This window comes from Elaeis guineensis, chromosome 16, assembly GCF_000442705.2.
Source record: "Elaeis guineensis isolate ETL-2024a chromosome 16, EG11, whole genome shotgun sequence".
NCBI classification, from domain to species: domain Eukaryota; kingdom Viridiplantae; phylum Streptophyta; class Magnoliopsida; order Arecales; family Arecaceae; genus Elaeis; species Elaeis guineensis.
In genome coordinates, this window is record NC_026008.2 from 13754156 (window position 1) to 13781676 (window position 27521).

Below are 27521 nucleotides of genomic sequence, written 5' to 3' on the forward strand. Positions count from 1 at the left end.
CAATCAGGATATGCCTGTATTACTAGCTCATCCATCTCCTGATCAACAAGCCACACCTAAAAAGTGGATGGATGAAGATAATAAGACTAGGTGCTATATTCTTATGTCCATGTCCAATGATCTTCAGCACCAGCATGAAGATATGAGGATTGCCAGAGACATACTGACTCACCTGCAAGAGTTGTATGATAAACAGAGTCACACGGCTCACTATGAAGTCTCTAGTAAACTTTTCAGAGCGAAGATGCATGATGGACAATCTATCAATGATCATTATTTGACAATGATCAAGGACATCGAAGAGCTTCAGAAGCTTAAGGTGAAGATGGATAAAGAATTGTAGGTAGATTTGATCCTACAATCCCTTTCCAATTTATATGGGCAGTTCGTCATAAACTACCATATGAATAAGATTGATAGCACATTGTTCAAGTTGTTGAATATATTGGTGATAGCTGAGGGCACCTTAAAAAGTTCAAGGGACATGATTCTTACTGTGGAGCGAGCTTCCTCTAAGAAAAAGTCTTCTTAGAAAAAGAAGAAGTCTGTGAAGAAGCAAAGGACTAAGAGCAGACCGAAGAAGGAGGTTCTAAAGAAGACCAGCGATAAAGAAAAGTGTTTCCATTGTAATATCAAAAACTATTGGAGAAGAAACTGTTCAACCTACCTGGCAAGCATAAAGAACAAAAAGAAGGATGGGCTTTCTGAAGGTACGTCTGATTTGCTCGTAATTAAAACTAATCTAATGATTTTTTCTTTTTTTAGTTACATTCTAGATTCTAGTTCAAGTGCTCACTTGTGCACTTCTATGCAGGGTCTAGAAAAAGTTAGAGGGTTGAGAAAAGGTGAGATCACTCTTCGAGTTAGTAATAGGATAAGAGTTGCTGCTATGGCCATCAAGACTTATCCTCTACAACTACCATTAAAAATTAATTTAATTTTGAAAGATTGTTATTTTGTACCTGTAGCCAGTAAAAGTCTGATTTCTGTATCGTACTGGCATAAGATAATTAGAATTTTAATTTTTTCAAAAAAGATATATATATAATTTAGTTTGAAAATAAAGTTATTGCACGTACTTTCTTCATTGATGATCTTTATCATTTGCATATGGATGTGAGTGTTAATATTAATAAGTAAGTTGTGAATGTTATAGGATTTAAGAGACTTAGAGATAAGATTAGCCAAAAGTATCTGTGACACTTTAGGCTAGGCCATATCAGAGAGGACAGACTGAACAAATAGGAGAAAGATGGCCTTCTCAAGCCATTAACTTCCAAGTCTTATCCAATTTGTGAGTCATATCCTCAAGGAAAGATGGCCAAGCTATCCTTTGTTGGACACGAGAAAAGAACCACTGAGATATTAGCTCTGGTGCACACTGATGTGTGTGGTCTATTCGATGTACAAGCCAAGAGTGGCTACATCTATTTCATAACCTTTACTGATGATTTCTCATGGTATAGGTTTGTGTACCTAATGTGACATAAGTCTGAGGCTTTCAAAAAGTTTAAAGAGTTCAGACATGAAGTAGAGAAGCAGATCAAAAAATCCATAAAGATTCTTCGATCAGATCGAGGAAAAAAATAACTTATTGAAGAATTTCGAACCTATCTCAAAGATAACAGCATAACCTTATAATAGACACCTTCGGAGATGCTTCAGCTCAATAGGATATCCAAAAGGAGGAATCAAATCCTATTAGATATGGTCCGATCCATGATGAGCTCATGGATATTCCTATTTTTTTCTGAGGATATGCATTGCTTTCTGCTATTCATCTTTTGAATAAAATTTTCTCTGAATCCATTCCTATCATACCATACATGTTATGACATGGTAAGAAGTCAACTCTTGGTTATCTCAAGATTTGAAGATGTTTGGCCCATGTCAAATGATAGCAGGCGGACAAGTTAGAGGCTAAGTCAATTGGGGCTCATTTTATAGGGTATCCTAAGAAATCCAACGATCACTATTTTTATTTTTCAAAAGATCATAATGTGATTGTGAGCAGCTATGCAGTCTTCTTGAAAAAAAAATTTATCCAAGATAGAGGCAGTGGGAGAAAGATTGAGCTCAAAAAGAAGATCTCTGAAGAGCATCGAGTTTAAGAATCTAAACCCATTAGTGAGCCAGTAGATGTGGTACCTCTTCCACCTTATAGATCCAGTAGAGTCTCCCATCCTCGTGAAAGATACTTAGGTATTCTTATAGAGAATCTAAAGGAAGCATTCCTTATGGGAGATAGAAATATTAGGAATGATCTCAAAACCTACATTAAGGCGATGTTAGATGTACTTTGAAAAATAGAAGGAAGCGATGAAGTCAGAAATTGACTCCATGCATTCCAACTAGATTTGAACCTTAGTAGATCCACCTAAAGTTATTGTACCTATTGGATATAAATGGATCTAAAAAAAAAAATAGGTTCAGATGATTAGGTAGAGACCTATAAGGCAAGGTTGGTTGTGAAATGTTATAGTCAATATGAAGGCGTTGACTATCAGAAAATATTTTCGCCCGTAGTCATGCTAAAATTTATTCGGACTCTGCTTGCAGTTGTGGCTTATTATGATTATAAAATCTAATAGATGGATGAAAAAACTATCTTCTTAAATAGATATTTTAAGAAAGATATTTATATGGAGCAGTCTATAGATTTCACATCCAGTGACATTGATCATAAGGTCTGCAAGCTATAAAGGTCCATATATGAACTTAAGTATGCATCTCAGAGTTAGAACATTCGCTTTAATGATGTGATCAAAATATTTGATTTCATCAAAAATGAGGAGCCGTGTGTGTACAAAAAGGTCAGTAGGAGTGCTATCATATTTCTCATATTGTACGTGGATGATATTCTTCTGATTGGAAATGATATTCCCATGCTGACATCGGTCAAAGTATGGTTGTCTAAAAAATTCTCTATGAAAGACCTAGAAGAAGCTTCCTACATTCTTGGTATAAAGATCTATAGAGATAGATCTAAGAGAATAATAGGACTCTTATAGAAAATATACATAGAGGAGGTGCTAAAGAGGTTCAGTATGGAAAATATTGGAATTCGGGATTTGGTGCATGCATATGTGTTTCAAAACTTTATTTTTTAAATACTGCAGTAGAGAACAAGATTAAAATTCTTTTAATCTGAATTATGCATATATGAAAATATAAAACCACATGGATCTATTTCATATGCTGAAATTGATGTATGCTGAAATTCAGATTGTGATCAAATCACATACCTGTTTCATAATTTTTTTCTTCAAATCTGGATCTAAAAAAAAAAAAAATTTTCTTAGTCGTACAAGTATCCGATCTCCATGAGTATCCACTTAGGATTAGTTTGGAACAGCCTTCTTTAATCTAAATTTTTTTTCTCCAAAAATTCAGCCTACTGAATCTGAATAAAGCCTAGATCGCGATCAACATTTGATCTCTTTCTTTGATCTTCTTCTTCTCCTCTTCTCTAGAGTTTCTCCTTACTATGTGCTGCTACCAGATGCTAAAAATCAATAAGGAAGAGGCACCCAACAGCCTTGGGTGTGGAATACTTTGGGACGTGCATCCCAAGAGAAGGGGCTGTAGAATGCCCAAGAGAGAAGAGAAAAGGAGAGGAAAAAAGGGCGTGGAAATCTTCTATGGGTGTGGGGGCTGCTGGTTTTGATGCTCTAGAGATCTTAGAAAATGTCTCTTTAAAAAGGCATGAGGACTGAATCCTATTCAATCTCATAATATAAATCCTACTTGCATTGGTTTTCTTATTAATTTAAGTTATCCAACATATTTTAGGAGACCCTTTAGGCGCTGTTGGGGATAAAATACCCTCGGCCGAAGTTCTTGGTAGGGTCGAACCTCGCGAGTCTCTTCCGTTTTTCGACAACTGTTGGTGAACCCCCGTCACTTCGCCCGGACTCCTACGGGAGCCGGGCTCCGTCCGCGAATTCTGCAGCAAGGAAGACTTCGCCCGGACTCCTACGGGAGCCGGGCTCCGTCCGCGATTTTGGCAGCAAGGAAGACTTCGCCCGGACTCCTACGGGAGCTAGGCTCCGTCCGCGAGTTCTACAGCAAGGAAGACTTCGCCCGGACTCCTACGGGAGCCAGGCTCCGTCCGCGAGTTCTACAGCAAGGAAGACTTCGCCCGGACTCCTACGGGAGCCGGGCTCCACCCGCGATTTCGGCAGCAAGGAAGACTTCGCCCGGACTCCTACTGGAGCCGGGCTCCGTCTGCGAGTTCTACAGCAAGGAAGACTTCGCCCGGACTCCTACGGGAGCCGGGCTCCGTCCGCGAGTTCTACAGCAAGGAAGACTTCGCCCGGACTCCTACGGGAGCCGAGCTCCGTCCGTGATTTCTGCAGCAAGGAAGACTTCGCCCGGACTCCTACGGGAGCCGGGCTCCGTCCGCGAGTTCTACAGCAAGAAAGACTTCGCCCAGACTCCTACGGGAGCTGGGCTCCGTCCGCGATTTCTACGGCAAGGAAGACTTCGCCCGGACTCCTACGGGAGCCGGGCTCCGTCCATAATTTCTGCAGCAAGGAAGACTTCGCCCGGACTCCTACGGGAGCCAGGCTCCGTCCGCGAGTTCTACAGCAAGGAAGACTTCGTCCGGACTCCTACGGGAGCCGGGCTCCGTCCGCGAGTTCTACAGCAAGGAAGACTTCGCCCGGACTCCTACGGGAGCCAGGCTCCGTCCGCTAGTTCTACAGCAAGGAAGACTTCGCCCGGACTCCTACGGGAGCCGGGCTCCGTCCATGATTTTTGCAGCAAGGAAGACTTCGCCAGGACTCCTACGGGAGCCGGGCTCCATCCGTGAGTTCTACAGAAAGAAAGACTTCGCCCGGACTCCTACAGGAGCTGGGCTCCGTCCGCGATTTCTACGGCAAGGAAGACTTCGCCCGGACTCCTATGGGAGCCGGGCTCCGTCCATAATATCTGCAGCAAGAAAGACTTCACCCGGACTCCTACGGGAGCCGGGCTCCGTCCATAATTTCTGAAGCAAGGAAGACTTCGCCCGGACTCCTACGGGAGCCGGGCTCCATCCATAATTTCTACAGCAAGGAAGACTTCGCCCGGACTCCTACAGGAGCCGGGCTCCATCCACGACTTCTGCCACTGGTAAGCCTTGTCCAGACTCCTACGGGAGCCGGACTTCATTTTTTATTTCAATTGCAGGAAGTCTCCGCTCGGACTCCTACGGGAGCCGAACTCCGCCTACGACCCCCAACTGCAAGAAGACCTCATCCAAACTCCTACGGGTGCCGGGCCTCGCTACCGACTCCAACCGAACTTCGGCCAACAAGTCTGGATCCCCTGACAAGCCACAGTAACGGACACCACTGCTCCACTCTCTACGGCGGACCCTGCGTAGCCCCATTACTCCTTGGCAGTTCGTATTAACGGCCATGACTCTGCTCCACTCCCTGACGAGTCACGACAGTGGATGCCGCTCCAGTCCCCGTAACTGATTCCACGTGGCGAGCCACGGTGATAGCCACGATCCCACTCCACTACCCTCCGCAATAAATTTCTCCTGACTCTGGGCGGCCCACTACCAGACGGTTACAGGCATCGCTATCAATCTGTTGCCCCCTCCGTCTATAAAAGGAAAACCCCAGATACGTTATTCTATAAGCTCTCATTTTTACCTAAAAACTCTGCTAAATTCTCCGTTCGAGCACTCCATTCTTGTTGAGGAAGAGAACTGACTTGAGCGTCAGAGGATCTTGCCGGAGCAATCCCACCTCCGGTTTAGACTTCCTTTGTAGGTCCCGACGGCGACCGCGACTCCCTCGACTCCAGCTTCTCCGGCGCAAGCAGATTTTTGCACCAACAGGATTGGCGCTAGAGGAAGGGCTTAAACCTTCACAGTTCCCTTATTCTTAAAGGAGCGCTCAATGGAGCCACCTTCGATCGTCTCCTCTGGCACCCACTCCTTCTTTCCCCCATGGGATCCTCGCCTGATGCCTTCTCGCGAAGCATCCGCACAGCTACCCACGGCCTCCGCAGCCATATCTCGGACCCCGGTCTCGCCTTTGGTTTCCCAGGCCCCGCATTCTCCGGCTATGGTCGCTAGCATGGGGTGGCCGGACGATCGGCCTCCGACGGATTCCGCCAATACCATCTCGGGAGGATCCCGACAGGAAACGACCAACATACCGGCTGTATCCCCCAAGCGACAAAAGACTGAAGAGCCCATAACCTTTACCGAAGAAGACACTCAGGGAGTCCAATTCCCTCATAACGATGCGGTCATAGTTTTCTTGAATATAGCAAATTATGACGTCCGTCGCATTCTTGTCGACAATGAAAGTTCGGCCGACATCTTGTTCTACGACGCCTTTTCAAGAATGTCCACTCTTGACGGTCATCTGAGGCTGATTAGCTCCCCCTTGGTAGGGTTTACCGGCGACGCCGTTCCGACGGAAGGAATAATAACTTTGACTGTGGCCGCAGGTCAATATCCAAGGCAATCCAGGGCTCTGGTGAATTTCTTGGTGGTGAAGGCGCCATCCGCCTATAATGCAATCCTCGGCCGACCTGGCCTCAATGCTCTCCGAGCTGTCGTATCGACCTACCATTTGAAGTTGAAGTTCCTCACCAACCAGGAGACCGGAGAGGTCCGGGGAGACCAAGCCCTGGCCAGACACTGCTACAATATAGCCTTGCAAAGAGGCGATCAATCTGACTCCTGCCCCGTCGATGGACTGGATGCTCGCGATGACCTCACCGAAGATAGGGGTGCCCCAATCGAAGATCTGGTACCAATCCCTTTGAATGACGGGAACGCGGAGCATGTAGCAATGATCGGCTCCAACCTAGGGGAGGAGGTGCGGACGTGTCTCATTGATTTTCTACAAAAGAATGCGGACGTTTTCGCTTGGGTTCCAGCAGACATGCCGGGGATCGACACGAAAGTCATGGAGCATCATCTGGCCATCGATCCAAAGCATCGACCGATGAAAGAGAAAATCTGAAGTCATGCTCCGGAGAGGCAGAAGGCGATAGCCGAGGAAGTGGATAAGCTCCTTAAGGCCAGATTCATTAAGGAAGTCAATTATCCTGATTGGATTTCCAACGTTGTCCTGGTCAAAAAGGTAAACGGCAAGTGGAGGATGTGCATAGACTTCAAAAAGCTGAATAAGGCCTGTCCGAAGGACAGCTACCCCCTTCTCAGAATCGATCAACTGGTGGACGCGACCTCGGGCCATGAGCTTCTCACCTTCATGGATGCGTTCTCTAGCTATAATCAAATTAGAATGGCGTCGGAAGATGAAGAAAAGACAGCTTTCATCACTAATCGTGGCCTTTACTGTTACAGGGTCATGCCTTTCGGCCTCAAGAATGCGGGCGCAACCTACCAGCGGTTGGTGAACAAAATCTTCAAGGAGCAGATCGATCGTAACATGGAGGTCTACGTGGACGACATGCTCGTAAAAAGTAAATCTTTCAGAGATCATATCGCCGACCTCGAGGAGACCTTCGACGCTCTCCAAAAATATAGAATGAAGCTGAACCCAACTAAATGCGCTTTCGGCATAACCTCAGGAAAGTTCCTGGGCTTCATGGTATCAGGGTGCAGGATCGAGGCCAATCCAGAGAAAATTCACGCCATCCAGGAGATGGCCGCCCCAAAGTCGATAAAAGAGGTTCAGCGCCTCACGGGGAGGATAGCGGCCCTTAATCGCTTCGTCGCAAGGTCGGTCGAACGGTGCTTGCCCTTCTTTCAAACCCTCAAGCAGCCGAAGAACTTCTGTTGGACCTCTGAGTGCCAACAGGCGTTCGAAGAATTAAGGAGCTACCTTGGATCACCCCCGCTGTTGGCAAAGCCTGAGCCTGGGGAGGAGCTATTTTTATACCTGGCGGTCTCTCCCATGGCCCTCGCAACCGTCCTTGTCAAGGAAGAGATGAAAGTCCAGCGGCCGATCTACTATGTTAGCCACGCATTGAGGGACGCCGAGACCAGGTACACCAAACTAGAAAAATTGACTTACGCCTTGTTGATTGCAGCCCGGAGACTCCGACCCTACTTTCAAGGGCACACCGTGACGCTACTCACCAACCAACCAATCAAGGCGGTTTTGCACCGGGCGGACACCTCCGGGAGGATGGCGAAATGGGCGATCGAGCTCACGGAATTCGACATCCACTATCGACCCAGGCCAGCAGTAAAGGCCCAAATACTGGCAGATTTTATAGTAGAGTGTACCATCCCAGAGGAGGCTGAACCTGAACAAAGCGAAGTTGACGACCTGAAATCCCAACCGAACTCCCCCGAAGAAGAGGCCGATCCCGCTAATCGCTTTTGGGCCCTCTATGTGGATGGATCTTCCAACATGTTAGGCGCAGGTGCGGGCCTGATCTTGGTCAGTCCGGAGGAAGTCATCGTGGAATACGCTCTACGTTTCGAGTTTCCCGCAACAAATAATGGAGCGGAATACGAAGCTCTGATCGCAGGACTAAGGATCGCCAGAGAGCTGGGAATAAGTCAGCTCCGGGTGCACAGTGACTCTCAGCTGGTGGTGGGGCAGGTCAGCGGGAGTTACGAAGCACGGGAGGACAGTATGGCCAAATACCTTGAGAAGGTAAAGGAGCTCACCCCCGCCTTTAACAGCTTCAACATTAGACAGATCCCAAGGTTGGAAAATACCAGGGCTGACCTTCTCTCCAAGCTGGCGACGTCGGCTCCGACCGAATTGCCCAAAGGCATCCTCTTTGAAGTTCTAAAACACTCGAGTACAGAAGAATCGTGGCCTGTGATGGAGATTGACCACGAGCCCAGCTAGGTCGACCCACTGATAATCTATCTCAGAGATGGAGTTCTCCCCCAGGATGCGAAGGAAGCTCGAAAACTCTGAAATCAAGCCTCCCGGTACATCCTTTATGAGGGCAAATTGTATAAGAGATCATACTCCTTGCCCCTCTTGAAATGTCTCCGACCCTCGGAAGCTGACTACGCCTTGTGGGAAGTACATGAAGAAATTTACGAAAACTATTTGGGGGCTAGATCTTTATCCCACAAGTTGCTCCACCAAGGATATTACTGGCCAACGATGCATCATGATTCGATTGAATATGTCAAAAAGTGTGACCGATGCCAGAGATACGCCAACGTCCAGAGACAGCCCGCCACCGAGCTCACACCCTTGAGTGCCCCATGGCCTTTTCCACAATGGGGGATGGACATACTTGGCCCCTTCCCCATGGCATCTGGGCAAAGAAAGTTTCTCCTTGTAGCGATCGACTACTTCACCAAATGGGTTGAAGCCGAACCACTAGCGAAAATCACAGAAGCAAAAGTACAAGATTTCGTCTGGAAGTCGATCGTGTGTAGGTTCGGTCTGCCTAGAACCCTAATCACTGATAATGGATGGTAATTTGCGGGAGCAAAATTCGTCGAATTCTATGAAGATCTAAACATCTCCCACAACTTCACATCAGTAGTTCATCCCCAACGAACGGCGAAGCTGAGGTGACCAACAGAACCCTTTTGCAGGGGATTAAAACAAGGCTTGAAAAAGCGAGGGAAACTTGGGCGGACGAACTTTATCATGTGTTGTGGGCATATCGAACTACCCAGAGGCTACCTACAGGGGAGACCCCTTTTGCTTTAGCCTTCGGTGCGGAAGCCGTCATCCCAATCGAGCTTAAACTCCCGTCGGCACGAGTCATGGCGTTTGACGAACATCAAAATTCGCAAAGTCTTAGAGCCAACCTCGACCTGCTGGAAGAAAGACGGGAGATAGCTCAGGTTCGAATGGCAGCCTACAGACAGAAAGTCGCTCGATATTACAACGCCCGGGTCAAGAACAAAGCCTTTAGAGCGGGAGATCTAGTGCTTCGACGAGCCGCTGTCTCGCAACCTCAGGACCGAGGGAAACTCGCCCCAAACTAGAAAGGACCGTATGAAGTCAAAGAAGTAGTCCGACCCGAAACTTATTATCTTAAGGAACTCGGAGGAGCCGACCTCCCGCGACCGTGGAGCTCGAAAAACTTACGGATGTACTATCAGTAACTTCATTTTAATTGAAAATTGCATACCTATATGTCTTCGGACAATTCAAACAAACTATATCAAAAATGAAAGGGAAACCTCGTCCCGACAAAGTCAAAGGCCCGGTTCCATTTAGACCGATGGGGGGAGAGGCCCTGCAACGCCCATATGCACCCCCACAGCCCTGTTAGGGACAAAAGGAGAACCTCGCCCTAACTTGAGCAAAGTCGAAGGCCCGGTTCCATTTAGATCGGATGGAGGGAGAGGCCCTGCAACGCCCATATGCGCCCCCACAGCCCTGTTAGGGATAGGAGGAGAACCTCGCCCTAACTTGAGCAAAGTCGAAGGCCCGGTTCCATTTAGACCGAATGGGGAGAGAGGCCCTGCAACGCCCATATGCGCCCCCACAGCCCTGTTAGGGACAGGAGGAGAACCTCGCCCTAACTTGAGCAAAGTCGAAGGCCCGGTTCCATTTAGACAGGATGGGGGGAGAGGCCCTGCAACACCCATATGCGCCCCCACAGCCCTGTTAGGGACAGGAGGAGAACCTCGCCCTAACTTGAGCAAAGTCGAAGGCCCGGTTCCATTTAGATCGGATGGGGGGAGAGGCCCTGCAATGCCCATATGCGCCCCCACAGCCCTGTTAGGGACAGAAGGAGAACCTCGCCCTAACTTGAGCAAAGTCGAAGGTCCGGTTCCATTTACACCGGATGGAGGGAGGGGCCCTGCAACGCCCATACATGCCCCCACAGCCCTGCTAAGGATAGGAGGAGAACCTCGCCCTAGATTGAGCAAAGTCGAAGGCCCAGACTCCTACGGGAGCCGAGCTCCGTCCGCAACTTCTACCGCAAGGAGGACTTCGTCCGGACTCCTACGAGAGCCGGACTTCGCACCTTACTTTAATTGCAGGAAGACTCCGCCTGGACTCCTACGGGAGTCGGGCTCCGTCTGCGACTCCAATCACAGGGAGGATTCCGTCCGGACTCCTACGGGAGTCGGGCTTCGTCACCAACTTCAATTGCTGGTGATCTTCGTCCAGACTCCCACGGGAGTCGAACTTCACCCTGACTTCGCCTACGAGAGCCGAACTCCCGTAGCCTCGCTGAGAGCGGAGAAAAATTCCAAGCGAAAAGAAAAGGGAAGGCGATGGACCACATCAGCGACGATTGGAAAACAAACAGCGTCCAAGGTGCAGAGAACCCTATCACAGCAAAGATTGGGGCTCCCATCAGGAGTCCCAGCTTTCAAGGAAGCTTTCGATGCAAAATAGGACAACTTCCTTAGGGTGACAGAAGCTCGGACCTCCGAGCTCAAGCCCTGAGAGGGACACCAAACCCGAATGGCCCCAGGCGAGCCTGCAGCCACCGACGGAAAAGATGGGTTGATACGATGGCAATCGGGTACCTTCGAACGACATAAAAGTCGAAAAGGAGCTCGACAAATGATAATTCAACACGGATAAAAGGGCCACCGGTGACCTTAGGACGACGTCAAAAAAAAAAAAAAGGGAAGAGAGAAGAAAGAAGAAGAAGGAAGTTCGACAGACAACAATTCGATGCAAGGTGCGGACGAGGTAACAAAATCTTCTTCTCATTTTTCAACTAACAAGATGTACGTTACAAGACCCGGAGGGCCAGAAAAGAATACATTATTACAAGGCTTGAGAACATGGCTTGGAAAGGACACACAGGAGGCTGCTTCAAGCTGCAAACTTCTCTTCCCGTTTCTGTCCTTCCCAGCCACGTTTTTCAGTGCGTGTAGCAGGCCTATCGGCTCTCGCCCCGCCTCATTTTGCTCCATCTCTGAAGTCCCAACCCCAGGGGGAAAAGGATGGGATAGATTCTAGGGGGCAGTAAGGGCAACGACAGCGGCGACGAATACCTGTTTCAAGAAGAACCGGAGTCACCCTGGAGGCAACGGTGGTGCCAGAGATATGCGCCATCACCGAATGCTCTGCGACAGCCGCCGTCCAAAATGCCTCAGCAAGGTCGGCATGCGCTACTTCCACCGCCCCCGCAACGAGCTTTACTGCCCCACCATCGACGCCGACCGCTTCTGGTCCCTCGGCCCCACGGCATCAAGGATCCCGCCACAACTCGTGACGACAGCTCTGCCCTCCTGACCGATTTCACCCTGCCTTGCTACTCCGAAATTCTCGGACAGAACACCTTTACCGACGGTCCCCGTTATTAAACCCCTGTTGTTGAAGGAATTCTTTCTCGAGCCCCCTTTGAAGCGACGGAGACCTTCAGCAGCCGCTCGATGACCGGAGAACTCACGGACCGCTATTCTCCTCCTTGCCTTCCTCCAAGCCCTCGACATCCCCTTGAGGATGGCCTCCGGGGTGGAGGACATGGCGGGGAAACCCCTTAGAGAGGAATCGGGGGGCTGAAGACGGCAAAGACCGGTGCAGAGGATGCTCGGAGTTGGCAGGGACACCGAGGGAGTGGCTGAGTAGCTAGGCTCTCAGACGGAAGAAAGGTGCCATCCTTTTGGCGGAGTAAAGCCCCGAGGGAAGGGTAGGGGGTTTAAATAGGCAGCGGATCTTAGCGCAATTATGATGGCGGGCATCTTTAGTCCAACCGGTGCTTGCCACGTGTCCCGCGTGTCCCACTTGCCACTATCGAGGATTGACTGTTCGCAAATTTCCATGGCGCGATGCTTGAGATCACATCTCGGTGGGAGTTCCGAAAAGACTCTTCGGGTCGCCATAATCGGAAAAAGGGCTCTGGCATGCGCGCATTAAATGCCGACATATCCGAGGACGGTTGCGCCCGGACATCAGGGGTAGAACTTCGGCTGCGACAACTTCTCTGTACTTCATTCGAAATTCAAACTCGAAAGTAGGAGGACTGGTGTTGGGCATAAAATACCCTCGGTCGAAGTTCTTGGCGGGGTCGACCCTCGTGAGTCTCTTTCATTTTTCGATAACTGTTGGTGAACCCCCGTCACTTCGCCCGGACTCCTATGGGAGCCGGGCTCCGTCCGTGATTTCTGCAGCAAGGAAGACTTCGCCTGGACTCCTACGGGAGCCGGGCTCCGTCCGCGATTTCGGCAGCAAGGAAGACTTCGCCCGGACTCCTACGGGAGCCGGGCTCCGTCCGTGAGTTCTACAGCAAGGAAGACTTCGCCCGGACTCCTACGGGAGCCGGGCTCCGTCCGTGAGTTCTACAGCAAGGAAGACTTCGCCCGGACTCCTACGGGAGCCGGGCTCCGTCCGTGAGTTCTACAGTAAGGAAGACTTCGCCTGGACTCCTACGGGAGCTGGGCTCTGTCTACAATTTCTGCAGCAAGGAAGACTTCGCCCGGACTCCTACGGGAGCCGGGCTCCGCCCGCAATTTCGGCAGCAAGGAAGACTTCGTCCGGACTCCTACGGGAGCCGGGCTCCGTCCGCGAGTTCTACAGCAAGGAAGACTTCGCCCGGACTCCTACAGGAGCCAGGCTTCGTCCGCGAGTTCTACAGCAAGGAAGACTTCGCCCGGACTCCTACGGGAGCCGGGCTCCGTCCATGATTTTTGTAGCAAGGAAGACTTCGCCCAGACTCCTACGGGAGCCAGGCTCCGTCCGTGAGTTCTACAGCAAGGAAGACTTCGCCCGGACTCCTACGGGAGCCGGGCTCCATCCGCAATTTCTACGGCAAGGAAGACTTCGCCCGGACTCCTACGGGAGCCAGGCTCCGTCCATAATTTCTGCAGCAAGGAAGACTTCACCCGGACTCCTACGGGAGCCGGGCTCCGTCCATAATTTCTGCAGCAAGGAAGACTTCGCCCGGACTCCTACGGGAGCCGGGCTCCGTCCATAATTTCTGCAGCAAGGAAGACTTCGCCTGGACTCCTACAGGAGCCGGGCTCCGTCCACGACTTCTGCCGCTGGTAAGCCTTGTCCAGACTCCTACGGGAGCCGGACTTCATTTTTTATTTCAATTGCAGGAAGTCTCCGCTCGGACTCCTATGGGAGCCAAACTCCGCCTACGACCTCCAACTGCAAGAAGACCTCATCCAAACTCCTACGGGTGCCGGGCCTCGCTACCGACTCCAACCGAACTTCGGCCAACAAGTCTGGATCCCCTGACAAGCCACAGTAACGGACACCACTGCTCCACTCTCTGCGGCGGACCCTGCGTAGCCCCATTACTCCCTGGCAGGCCGTATTAACGGCCATGACTCTGCTCCACTCCCTGCGGCGGATTCTGTGCGAGTCCCCCACTCCCTGACGAGTCACAACAGCGGACGTCGCTCCAGTCTCCGTAACTGATTCCTCGTGGTGAGCCACGGTGATAGCCACGATCTCACTCCACTACCCTCCGCAATAAATTTCTTCTGACTCTGGGCGGCCCACTACCAGACGGTTACAGGCGTCGCTATCAATCTGTTGCCCCCTCCGTCTATAAAAGGGAAACCCCAGATATGTTATTCTATAAGCTCTCATTTTTACCTAAAAACTCTGCTAAATTCTCCGTTCGAGCACTCCATTCTTGTTGAGGCAGAGAACTGACTTGAACGTCGGAGGATCTTGCCGGAGCAACCCCACCTCTGGTTTAGACTTCCTTTGCAGTTTTCGACGGCGACCGCGACTCCCTCGACTCCAGCTTCTCCGGCGCAAGCGGATTTTTGCACCAATAGGCGCCAACAATTGGAACCTTTGCACCCATAATTAGACATCCCAACACACACCCAAGATATGCCCCATAGGAGAACTAAAGGCTCTCTAATTAATGGACACACCTAACTTGATCAAATTAAGGTGGCATCCAAAAATAACTATCAAGAAAATTAATTAGGAACTTGCACCTTTAATTTACATAATCCATAACCTTAGATACCCAATAATTGGAGTCTCATAAATTTTATTCATATAGGTTATTAGTAGGTAATTAAGTTAGAATTATCTTATCAAATAAGTAATCTCAATGGAAAAAAAAATTGGTTCCAACCATGTGCTAGTAAGGTTATCATGAACCCAATGGATTTCTTTAAATCCAACTGACACTTCATAAGCTCAATTGCTTATTCCAGGCATAATTTCTTTATTGTGTGACCCCATAAGTTCAACTCTATCTAGTATTAAGACATACAATGATCTCCATCATCGTATCATTGAAACTCTTTTTAATGAGTCAGAATAATTCCACTCTAACTCAACAAGGATTGTCGATCCAGAACAACCCTAGTGAGCTCTCCACCAGTGACACCTATCAATATATAGTGGCAATCCAGTAGAACTGAAATGAACCTCTAAATATAGTTAATATGTGATTCAGTCTCTCTATCGTGAGTTCCGATTAGATGGCAGATCATAGATAGATTATTAAACCTCAGCATCAACCATATGATAGATTCGATTAGCTTAAGTTTAGTTATGACTATTATGAAAACTCTTTTCCATCAATCACATTGCTGTGGCTACAGACTTTTGGACTTAACCTCTCAAATCTCATAGGACTACTTCTCTCTATCAAAGTCAATAGATCCTATCTTGATGTGCACCCCACCCCTATAGTGGACCAACTATCACCAACATCTACTACAAAAGCTCATTGAGATTCATATTTATGTGTCAGTCAAACTCCAACAGCCTCACTGTGAATAGCAATACCATCTCAAATCAAAAAATCAGTCATACAACTACAGCATCGAGATGATCACTAATGATCGAATAGAAATCTAAGTGATCTCTCGTATGGTCTTGCCTAGTATTAGTTATTCTCTAACAACTACGAGCACTTGTCGTCCTGTTTCTCTACATAATAGACTAGAAACCCATCTATCTCGAAGGAAGCAATTTTTGTGCCAGTCTATCTGGATCTATATCATCCTTATGATGATTCTATGACAAGGAGCATATAGGAATTAAATATATGTTTCTAATTCTCAACACCTTGAGAATATGTATCAAAACTAATTTCATGGATGATTCAAGGATACATTACCCTTGAATGAAAAAGAACTTTCTCTTTTATTGATTATATCAATATATTAAATATAAAATTATATCTTAGATTTATTATAATATGTCAGCTATATTGGCTTCTAGGACATACATCTAACAATCTCCTACTTGAACTAAAGCCAATTGGTCATAAATCTAAGTCCCATCTTCTCAAGATGGACTTTTATTTTCGGTTGGCTCAACTGCTTAGTCAGCGAGTCTGCCACGTTATCCGTGGAGTCTACTCTTTGTACCTCGATATATTTCTTTTCGAGGTAGTCGCGTATGATATAAAATTGCCACTTGATATGCTTAGATTTCTGATGAGACCTCGGTTCCTCAGCAAGTGCTATGGCTCCATTGTTATCGCAGTACAGTAATATGGTATTCGATATCATAATCTCAAATTTCATGATGAACTTCTTGAACCAGAAGCCTTCCTTTGTAGCATCCGAAGCAGCGACATACTCAGCCTCCATGGTCGAATCCGCTATGATGGGTTGCTTGAAACTCTTCCAGCTAATTATGCCATCATTGCAAATGAACACATATTCTGACTTAGATTTTCTATCATCAAGATCAGACATGAAGTCTGAGTCAGTATACCCCTCAACTCGCAACTCAGAATCACCTCCAAAGATCAAGAACAAATCCTTAGTCCTTCTCAAGTACTTAAGGATGTTCTTCACAGCTATCCAGTGCTCCTCATCTAGATTCGACTGATATCTGCTTGTGACACTCACAGCAAGGGCAATATCAGGTCGAGTATATAGCATAATATACATGAGGCTCCCTATGGCTGAGGTATAAAGAATCTTACTCATGCACTGCACTTTCTCAGATATTATCGAACACATCATCTTGGAGAGACTAATACCATGCCAAAGAGGTAAGAGATCTCTCTTAGAATTTTTCATGTTGAACCTCTTCAACACCTTCTCTATGTACAGCTTTTGTGATAGGCCAAGCATCTGTTTAAGTCTATCCCTATAGACCTTTATTCAAAAAATATAGGATTCTTCCCCTAGATCTTTCATAGAGAATTTCTTGGACAACCATATTTTGACTGTGGTCAGCATGGGAATGTCATTCTCAATAAGAAGAATATCATCCATGTACACTATGAGGAAAGTGATCGCACTCCCACTGATCCTCTTGTACACACAAGGTTCCTCTTCATTTTTGATGAAATCAAACGATTTTATTGCTTCATCAAAATAATTGTTCCAACTTTGAGAAGCCTGCTTTAATCCATATATGCACCTTTGCAGCTTGCAGACTCTGTGATCGCCATCTCCGGATGTGAAACTTATAGGCTACTCCATATAGATATCTTCTTCAAGCTATCAATTCAAGAAGGTAGTTTTCACATCTATCTGCTAGATTTCATAATCATAGTAAGCTACAACAGTAAGCAGAGTGCAGATGGATTTCAGCATGGTTATGGGCGAGAAGATTTTCTGATAGTCAATATCCTCATGCTGACTATAACCTTTATGCACAAGCCTAGCTTTATAGGTCTCTATCTTACCATCGGTACCTATCTTCCTTTTGTAGATCCATTTACACCCAATGGGTATAATACCCTCAGGTGGATCCACTAAGGTCCAGACTTGGTTCAAGTGCATCGAGTCAATTTCTGACTTCATAGCATCTAATCATTTCTCGAAATCGATGTCAAACATTGCCTCGTCAAAGATGGTAGGATCATTACTATGACCCTTATCTCCCATAAGGAACATTTTCTTTACTTCTTCTGTAAGCATACCCATGTACCTTTCAGAAGGTCGGAAGATCCTGCTAGATCTACGAGGTGGTAGAGGAACATCAACTACTGGCTCATGGACTATGAGTTTCTGAGGATCTATAGCTCTTGACTCTTTAGAGACTTTCTCTTCGAGCTCCACTAACCTCCCACTATTGCCATCCTGCATAAACTATTTTTCTAGGAATATGATGTTTCGGCTCACAATCACATTATGGTCTTATGGAAAGTAGAAGTAGTATCCCATGGATTCTCTCGGATACCCTATAAAGCAAGCTATAACAGATCTATTCTCTAACTTATCTGCCATCTGTCTCTTGACATAGGCCAGACATCCCTAAGTCTTAAGATAACCCACACTCGGCTTCTTATCAAACCATATCTCATACGATGTGGTAGGAACAGACTTTGATGGAACCCTATTCAATAAGTGAATGACAGTTAACAAGGCATGTCTCTAAAAAAATAAGAATAGATCAGTGAAGCTCATCATGGATCTAACCATATCTAATAGGATCCTGTTTCTCCTTTCGAATATCCCGTTGAGCTGAGGTATTTCAGGAGGCGTCCATTGAGAGACTATACCATTGTTCTTAAGATATCCCAAAATTTTTTGACTAGAATATTCACCTTCTCGATCAGATCGAAGAACCTTAATGGGTTTGCCTATCTGCTTTTCTACTTCATGTCTGAATTTTTTGAACTTTTCAAAGGCCTCAGACTTTTGTTTCATGAGATACACATATCCATACCCAGACAAATCATCAATAAAGATAATGATGTAGGTATAATCACCCCTAACCTGCATATCAAATGACCCACATACATTGGTGTGTACCAGGGCAAGTAGCTCTGTGGCCCTTTTCTCATGTCCTATAAAGGGTAACTTGGCTATTTTTTTTCGAAGACAGGATTCGCAAGCTAGATATGACTCTGGGTTAACAGAGCTAAGGATCTCATTCTTTTTCAGTCTATTTATCCTGTCCTCTCCAATATGGCCTAGTCTATGGTGCCACAAGTACTTCTGATTAATTTCATCTCTGGATCTCTTTCGATCTATGGCACTCACTATTTGCTCGTTTAGGTTTACATTCTGATCAACATGCAAGTGATAAAGACTATCAATTAAATGACCTAGTATAATCAATTTATTTCATAAATAAATGAAATAAAAATCTTTATTTAAAACTAATTTCAAAACCTTCCTGTGTTAGTACATATATGAAAATTAAATTTTGACTAGCTACAGGAACATAATAACAGTCTTTCAAATCTAATATAATACCAGACAGTAATTAAAGAGGATAAGTGCTAATGGCCAATGCAGCAACCTTTGCTCTATCGCCGATCTGAAGTATTGATAAACACATAATTTAAGTCATTTAAAATAGAAAATCATATTTAATTTATTTTATTTATTAAAAATTTGATATTTTTTTTATATTTTACAGGAAAGATGATCGTCGATACAAAGAGTCCGATTCATAGATCAAAAAGACTCAAGTTTGAAGAAATTTAGACTTAAAATAAAATTAAAATAAAAGAAAGACGCATCCGGTATTATAAAAAATGAAGATACTATGCAAGGAATCCAAAAGGATACAGATGTCATTGTAAAGAAACAAAAGTTTCTTTTTGGTATGTGAAAAGGTGGTTCACGTTGATTTTCTCTGGGCGGTTTCACGTGAATTCAAAAGCTTTGGGTGCGGTTTGACGTGAATTCAAAACAAAAGAAAGCTGGCGCGTGAATGTGGGCAGCATGGGCTCGTGGGCGCGCGTGAACACGCGGGACGCGGCGTGGACGCGGGATGCGGCGTGGACGCGGGACGGGCGCTGACGCGGGTGTGGGCGCACGGCAGACAAGTTCAAAATAAGGAAAAAAATAATATTTAGAAATATTTTGAAAGATTTGTATTTTTTTTAGTCCCACATCGGAAAATCATGTAAAACTCCTCCCTCCTAACACCTATAAAAAGACTTTTGTACTCTCATTGGAGGGGAGAGCCCAGAAATTCTTCTAGAACCTTGCATAGAGGAATAGAAAGAGACTACTTCATGAGCAGCTAGGCTAGCAGTCTCGAGAGTGGAGAAGAAATTTTGTAATGACACAGAGATGGTTTATTGTTCTAAAATTTTCTGTATTTCTTTATATGCAATAAAGATTATGCTTTTTATTTAAATTATCATAGTTCTTTATTTGCTCCCTTTCATATGCTTTTATTTATGCTTTCTTGTTAGATTAATATTAGGAATAACTTTTACTTTCCGGAGACGCGCCGTGATCTACGGGTACGGGGCGTGCCGAGGAAAGAAGAGTTGTTTACCTAGTACTTTCTGGAGACGCGCCGTGATCTACATGTACGGAGCGTGCCGAAGAAAGACAGATATTTTTTCTAAGATTAATCATATCTATTTAGTTAAAAAAAAGAGATACAACTCTGCTAGTGCAAATTAATTCAAAACTCCCAAGTTCTTTATTCTCTAATTACTTCAATTTTAAGATAATTTATTTTCTAAATCAAAAACAACGCTTCTTTCTTTCATCTTGCAATCTCAACTTAGCCCAAGGTCCCTGAGGATACGATCTTGACTCATCCTACCTACGTAGTGAGTAGAGTTATTTTTGGTGCTATCAATAACTACGCATCAAATTTTGGCGCCGTTGCCGGGGATCTTGGCACGGTTGAATTAAAAAATTGAAAAAAAAAAAATTTTTTAAAAAAAAAATACTTTTCAATTTTTATTTCTCGTTTTAAATTTTTTTTTTTCAGTGCTTTCTAGCTAGATAATCTTATTTGCATAATTATAGAATTACCTTGCATAACTAATTTACTACTTAGGAATTTTGCTGCTTAGAATAATTTGCTACTTTTCATAGCCCAGTGATTTATTATTTTTTAGACTTAATCACTTAAATTTATTTTCTTGCAAAACTAAAAAAAATTTAAAAAAAAATATATAAAAAGATAAAATTATATAAAAAAAAACCACTGACATTTCGTAACACTTAACTAAAATAGCGTAACCTCAAATATAAAAATTTCTAACTTGATTGGACACCTTGTTTCTTTGCATTGCATCTCCATAATTAATCTTAAGGGCAATAACCCATTAACCAGATAAGGTGGGGATTTGATCACCCTTCCTTGGCCCACAAATCACTCCCTTGCATTTGCATAACCTAGACCTTAATTTAAAATCAACTAGACATCAGCCCTAGGAATTTCGAGCTCAATAGGATAAGAAAGCTCTAGAGTTGAACCGAGTGCGGATTGGTTAATTGCTCGGTGTCTAAGGCAAGTGGTTAAAGAAAGTGGTTTTCAATTGGTTCCGTTGACTGACCTGACCAACTTAGTTGGTGTCTAAGGAAAGCAATGAGCAGGGAACCTCCCACATCTTACACTTACCTGGCCGAGTTAGTTAGTCAGTCTTGAGCTTGGAGTGCTCAAAAGCAATCTTGAAAGTTAGGAGCTGTCTAGATCTAAGTTAACCTTAGGATAGAGAGTCTATGATTGTTTAAGTTGATTGCAATTAACATCTAAACATTAATTAATTTCTCCCTTTTCATAGATTTAAGATTCTTAGGTTCTTCTCTTTAGATTTTCTTCATTCTTTTCTCACTTTATTATAAAAATATATATTATAAAAAAAAAAAAATTCTGTGTGTGCTCTACAGTATAATTGTAAGGTGTATGCTTGACCGTAGATCGTTACGACCAGAAATCCAACCTTTTGATCCAGAAATAGAAAGAACCCTTAGAGCCAACAGACATAAAAAGATGGACCGAAATCAGGAGAATGATCCACCCAAGCAATTGAAGGAGTACTTTACTCCTTCCACATATACCTACTCTCCTTGTATTCAAGTGCCCCCTGTGGAGGCCACTCAATATGAAATTAAGTCCAGTATAATCCAAATGTTACTTTCATTTTATGGACTTAGTAATGAAGACCCTTATAAACATCTTGAAGAATTTCTTGAGATATGCTCAACTGTCAAAATTCACAACTTCTCCGATGATGCTCTTAGGTTGAAATTATTCTCTTTTTCACTTAAGGACAAAGCCAAATACTGGCTACATACTTTGGATTCCATGACTATATCAACCTGGGACCAGCTGCAAGGAGAGTTTCTCAAGAAATATTTTCCCATAGAAAAAACTAATCAAATAAGGAAAGCCATAACTAATTTTTCCCAATTAGATGGAGAAATGTTTCATGAAACATGGGAGAGATTAAAAGACCTTATTAGAAAATGTCTCCACCATGCTGTACCCAAGTGGCAGTTAATTCAATATTTTTATGATGGGCTCTCTGAAAGACATCGACAAATGGTCGATGCATCATGCAGTGGGACATTTATGCTGAAAAGTGAGGATGAGGCATGGCAACTGTTTGAAATTTTAAGTGAAAATTTATTACATCATATGTCTGCCTCTATTAGAGATAAACCCATGTTAAACTCAAAAAGAGGTGGAATATATGAAGTAGGAAATGCCATAGATATCCATCAAAAGGTAGATGAACTGTCCCAAAAATTAGATCGTCTTCTAAACACTGGACAATCCCCGATTCCACCTAATCCAATCCAAGAAGTTTGTGCATTGTGTGCAAGTCCGAACCATTTTATTAGTGAATGCCCAACTGCACCCCAATTTCCTGAGTTTGTGCACGAGCAGGTTCAGCAAGTCCAACAAGCTCGCAGACCAGGAAACGATCCATATTCAAACACTTATAACCCCGACTGGAGAAACCATCCAAATTTTTCTTGGAGACCACAACCAGTGGTTGGTCCTGCCACACCTCGACCTCAATATCAAGACCCAACATATAGGCATGGACCATACCATCAATTTCAAAATGTTCCTCAACCGTCTACTACTGGTCACAGCTCAACTTTTGAGGAAAAAGTCCTGAAAGCACTAGAACGATTAGAAGTCAACACTCAGATCCTTAACTCCCACACACAATCCATTGCTAAGCTAGAGACCCAAATAGGTCAACTAGCAACTGCATTCAGTAGGAGGGAAGGAGGAAAATTACCTAGCCAACCAGAGAGCAACCCAAGAGGGCAATTTGTGATTGAGAGTTCTAATACCCCAGAAGCTTTTTCTGAACATGCCAAATCAATCATGACTCTGAGAAGTGGAAAGGTCATTGAACACACTAGTAAAACTAATGAGACTGACCCTAAATCTCTAACCGAATCCAAATCATCCAAGAACAAGGAGGACCTGAAAATAGAGAAGGAACCAACTGCACCGAAATCATCTTACTTGCCTAAAGCCCCATTTCCGGATGCTCTGAAAGCCCCTATTCCTGCAGATAAGAAGGGAGGAAAACTCGATGAGATGTTGAAATTGTTTAAGCAAGTTCAAATTAATCTTCCCCTTCTAGATGCAATCAAACAGGTCCCTGCTTATGCCAAATTTTTGAAGGATTTGTGCACCCAAAAACGTAAATCTAGATCACAAATCCCAAAGAAAGTACATCTCACTGAACAGGCTAGTTCTGTCTTCCAGCATGCCACTCCTCCAAAGCTTAAGGACCCAGGAGCCCCCATCATTTCCTGTGTTATAGGAGATTATCACATTGAAAAAGCTCTTCTGGATTTAGGGGCAAGTGTGAATCTTTTACCTAGTTCGATGTATGAACTTTTTGGATTTGGAGAACTGAAACCCACATCAGTCACATTACAGTTAGCCAACAGATCAATTAAGGAACCACGTGGAATGCTTGAGGATGTCTTGGTCAAGGTAGATGAGTTTTACTTTCCAGTTGATTTTTTGGTTCTCGATATGGAATTAAGTGGCAACCCCAGACAAATTCCCATTATCTTAGGATGACCTTTCCTAGCTACGACGAATGCATGCATCAATTGTAGGACAGGAGTCATGGACGTATCGTTTGGGAATAAGAAACTGAGACTGAATGTATTTGGTGCTTCCCAAGGACCATCAATGGATAGTTGCTTCAAAGTAGATACACTAGAAGATATTATAGAAGATGCAACACCCACAATTCTAGCACCTGAACCCTTAGATACTTGCTTGGCTCACTTTGGAGTGTATGACTTTAAGGGATATATGAAAGAAGTTAACATATTGTTGGATACACCACATGATAAAACCACTCCTCCATGGACAATCAAGTATGAGCCATTACCCATCTTTTGTTGGTTTTATTGCATATGACGTCTGGCTGAAGACGTAAAACTTAGCACTTTTTGGGAGGCAACCCAAATTTCTTCTATTTTGTTTTAACTGATCATCATTTTTTTAAAGAATAAAGGACCACTCTGTATGGAAGAGTCTGTTAATAAACTTGACGTCTGGCTGAAGATATAAAACTTAGCGCTTGTTGGGAGGCAACCCAATGATTTCATTTTTTTTTTTACTTTACCGCAGCTGCAGGAATTTAGAACAAGAGCCTATTAATCAATGAAGCTATCTTCAACTTCCAAAGCAAAATTATCCCAGGTGCACTCTCTCCTTTTATTTTCTTTGCTTTCCTACTCCATTGAGGACAATGTAGATTAAGTTGGGGGGGGAGGAAATTAATCAAATCCTCGAGTATGGTCAGAAATAATTAGTTTTGTGGATTCAAATTTTATTAGGCATCCTAATAAATGAATGATTAACGGTCAAGATAATTTTAGAGATACTGAGGAATAAATTATTAAGAAAATCCAATGAATGGTAGGGTTTAAACTAGATCAAATTTTAGGAGTGATTCTACAAACCCTCTTCTTACTGATCTCAATAAAGAATCTGCTTCATGAAAAATTGGGTGGAAAGATCGAGGTATGCAAAAAAAAAAAAAAAAAAAAAAAAAACATTGGTTTCCTACTGAGTAACCGGGCCCTTTCGCCTAAATAAGCATTGTGGTTCGCGTAAAAAGGTAGGCAATGTTATATAATAAAAAATAATAATAATAATAATAATAATAATATATATATTAAGGAGACTAAATTGCAAGAAGATAATAAACCTCTTTCCCATTAAGTTAGAAGATTTAAAGAGTAAAGTGGGGAGTTGGTGAAAGAAAAGCTCTGAAATTTCTTTAGTTAATACTCAACCACTAATTGGGTCAAATTGATAATCCAATGAAATATCTCTTTAATGGTCTGACCAAGTATCATCTACCTTTTGGGATGCCTAACCTAATTTTTGATTCAAAATCGAGTCAGTACACAATGCTGATATATCTATTTTACTCGAGGACGAGCAAAATTCAAGTTGGAGGGTGTGATAAACACATAATTTAAGTCATTTAAAGCAGAAAATCATATTTAATTTATTTTATTTATTAAAAATTTGATTTTTTTTTTATGTTTTACAGAAAAGATGATCGCCGATACAAAGAGTCCGATTCATAGATCAAAAAGACTCAAGTTTGAAGAAATTTGGACTTAAAATAAAATTAAAATAAAAGAAAGACGCATCTGGTATTATAGAAAATGAAGATACTATGCAAGGAATCCAAAAGGATACAGATGTCATTGTAAAGAAACAAAAGTTTCTTTTTGGTATGTGAAAAGGTGGTTCACGTTGATTTTCTCTGGGCGGTTTCACGTGAATTCAAAAGCTTTGGGCGCGGTTTGACGTGAATTCAAAACAAAAGAAAGCTGGCGCGTGAATGTGGGCAGCATGGGCTCGTGGGCGCGCTGAACACGCGGGACGCGGCGTGGATGCGGGACGCGGCGTGGACGCGGGACGCGGCGTGGACGCGGGACGGGCGCTGACGCGGGTGTGGGCGCACGGCAAACAAGTTCAAAATAAGGAAAAAAATAATATTTAGAAATATTTTGAAAGATTTGTATTTTTTTTAGTCCCACATCGGAAAATCATGTAAAACTCCTCCCTCCTAACACCTATAAAAAGACTTTTGTACTCTCATTGGAGGGGGGAGCCCAAAAATTCTTCTAGAACCTTGCATAGAGGAATAGAAAGGGACTACTTCATGAGCAGCTAGGCTAGCAGTCTCGGGAGTGGAGAAGAAATTTTGTAACGACACAGAGATGGTTTATTGTTCTAAACTTTTCTGTATTTCTTTATATGCAATAAAGATTATGCTTTTTATTTAAATTGTCATAGTTCTTTATTTGCTCCCTTTCATATGCTTTTATTTATGCTTTCTTGTTAGATTAATATTAGAAACAACTTTTACTTTCCGGAGACGCGCCGTGATCTACGGGTACGGGGCGTGCCGAGGAAAGAAGAGTTGTTTACCTAGTACTTTTCGAAGACGCGCCATGATCTATGGGTACGGAGTGTGCCGAGGAAAGACAGATATTTTTCCTAAGATTAATCACATCTATTTAGTTAAAAAAAAAGAGATACAACTCTGCTAGTGCAAATTAATTCAAAACTCCCAAGTTCTTTATTCTCTAATTACTTCAATTTTAAGATAATTTATTTTCTAAATCAAAAACAATGCTTCTTTCTTTCATCTTGCAATCTCAACTTAGCCCAAGGTCCCTGAGGATACGATCTCGACTCATCCTACCTACGTAGTGAGTAGAGTTATTTTTGGTGCTATCAACGACTACGCATCAAGTATCATGTCATATTTTCTTAACCTCATACTTTCTATCAGACCATGCATTAAGGTACATATATGAGCACTCGAGCCAGAGTCTAATACCCGACTAGAAGTAGAAGAAACCATAAGATTAAATTCAATTATGAGCATACCTTCGAAAGGTTTATCATCCTTTTTGTTCTTTAGGCTCTCCAGATATTTAGGATAGTTCTTCCTCCAGTGGCCTTCATCATGACAGTAGAAACACTTTTCCTTTGCCTCAACCACCTTTGGACCATCCTTCTTCGGCTTGCTCTCTTTCTTCTGCTTCTTCATGGATTTAACCTTCTTCTTTCCAGTAGACTTTTTCTTGGAAGAAGAAATCCTCTCCACAGTGAGAATAGTGCTCCTTGAACTCTTCAAGATACCCTCTGTGGTGACTAACATGTTGACGAGTTCAAAAATGGTGCAGTCAAGTTTGTTTATATGAAAATTCACAGAGAATTGACTATATAAACTGATAAGGGATTGAAGGATCAGATCCATCTGCAATTCTTTTTACATATCTAGCCCGAGCTTTTCAAGCTCCTCAATGTCCTTGATCACTGTCATACAGTGCTCATAGACATACTGCCCCTCGTGCATCTTCAGATTGAAGAGTCTCTTGGATACTTTGAAGCGTGCAGTATGGCTCTGCTCACTATACAACTCTTGTAGGTAAGTGATCATGGCCCGGGTAGTAGACATATGCTCATGCTAGCTTTGCAACTCGTTTGATATGGATGCCAGCACATAGCACTTGATTCGACTGTCTTCATCCATCCACTTCTCAAAAGTAGTTTTTTGCTTAGTAGTAGGATGGTTTGGTAGCACTATGGGATCCTGGTCGAGAACATGACTTAACTTTTTTGAGGTCAGAACAATCTTGAGATTTTTGGACCAGTCTTTAAAATTATTATCAATCAAACGATTGATTTCAAGGATGCGGGCTAGAGGGTTTGAGGCTGACATGATGGTTTAACTACGAGAGTAGAGATTCAAGTTAGATTTTTATACTTAATATTTATATTTGCTTCTAGAGACTTTAAGATGCAAATAATGACTCTCACTAATTTATCGGATCCCTCCACTCCTCAAAAAGAAAACGAAAATCCTAACGCGATAAAAGATTCCTAGTGGGTGCTGCGGTCCCACCAATGACATGCACCTCACCTAACAGTTATTGATAACATGCACACCGATGCATAGGCAACTCTTTGCCCAGATGCTTCTTTAAGCATGTTGCAGTGATTTGGTCTCTAAGTCATGTGGGC

At 43.9% G+C, this 27521-nt stretch overlaps 1 non-coding gene across 1 annotated transcript; it reads right to left on the bottom strand.

Moving 5' to 3' along the window:
- Nucleotides 1-21851: 21851 nt before the first annotated feature.
- On the bottom strand, nt 21852-21957 carry LOC140854408 (small nucleolar RNA R71). The gene has a single exon (XR_012137623.1). It is a non-coding gene; the product is annotated as a small nucleolar RNA R71 (small nucleolar RNA).
- Between the last annotated feature and the right edge of the window lie 5564 nt (nt 21958-27521).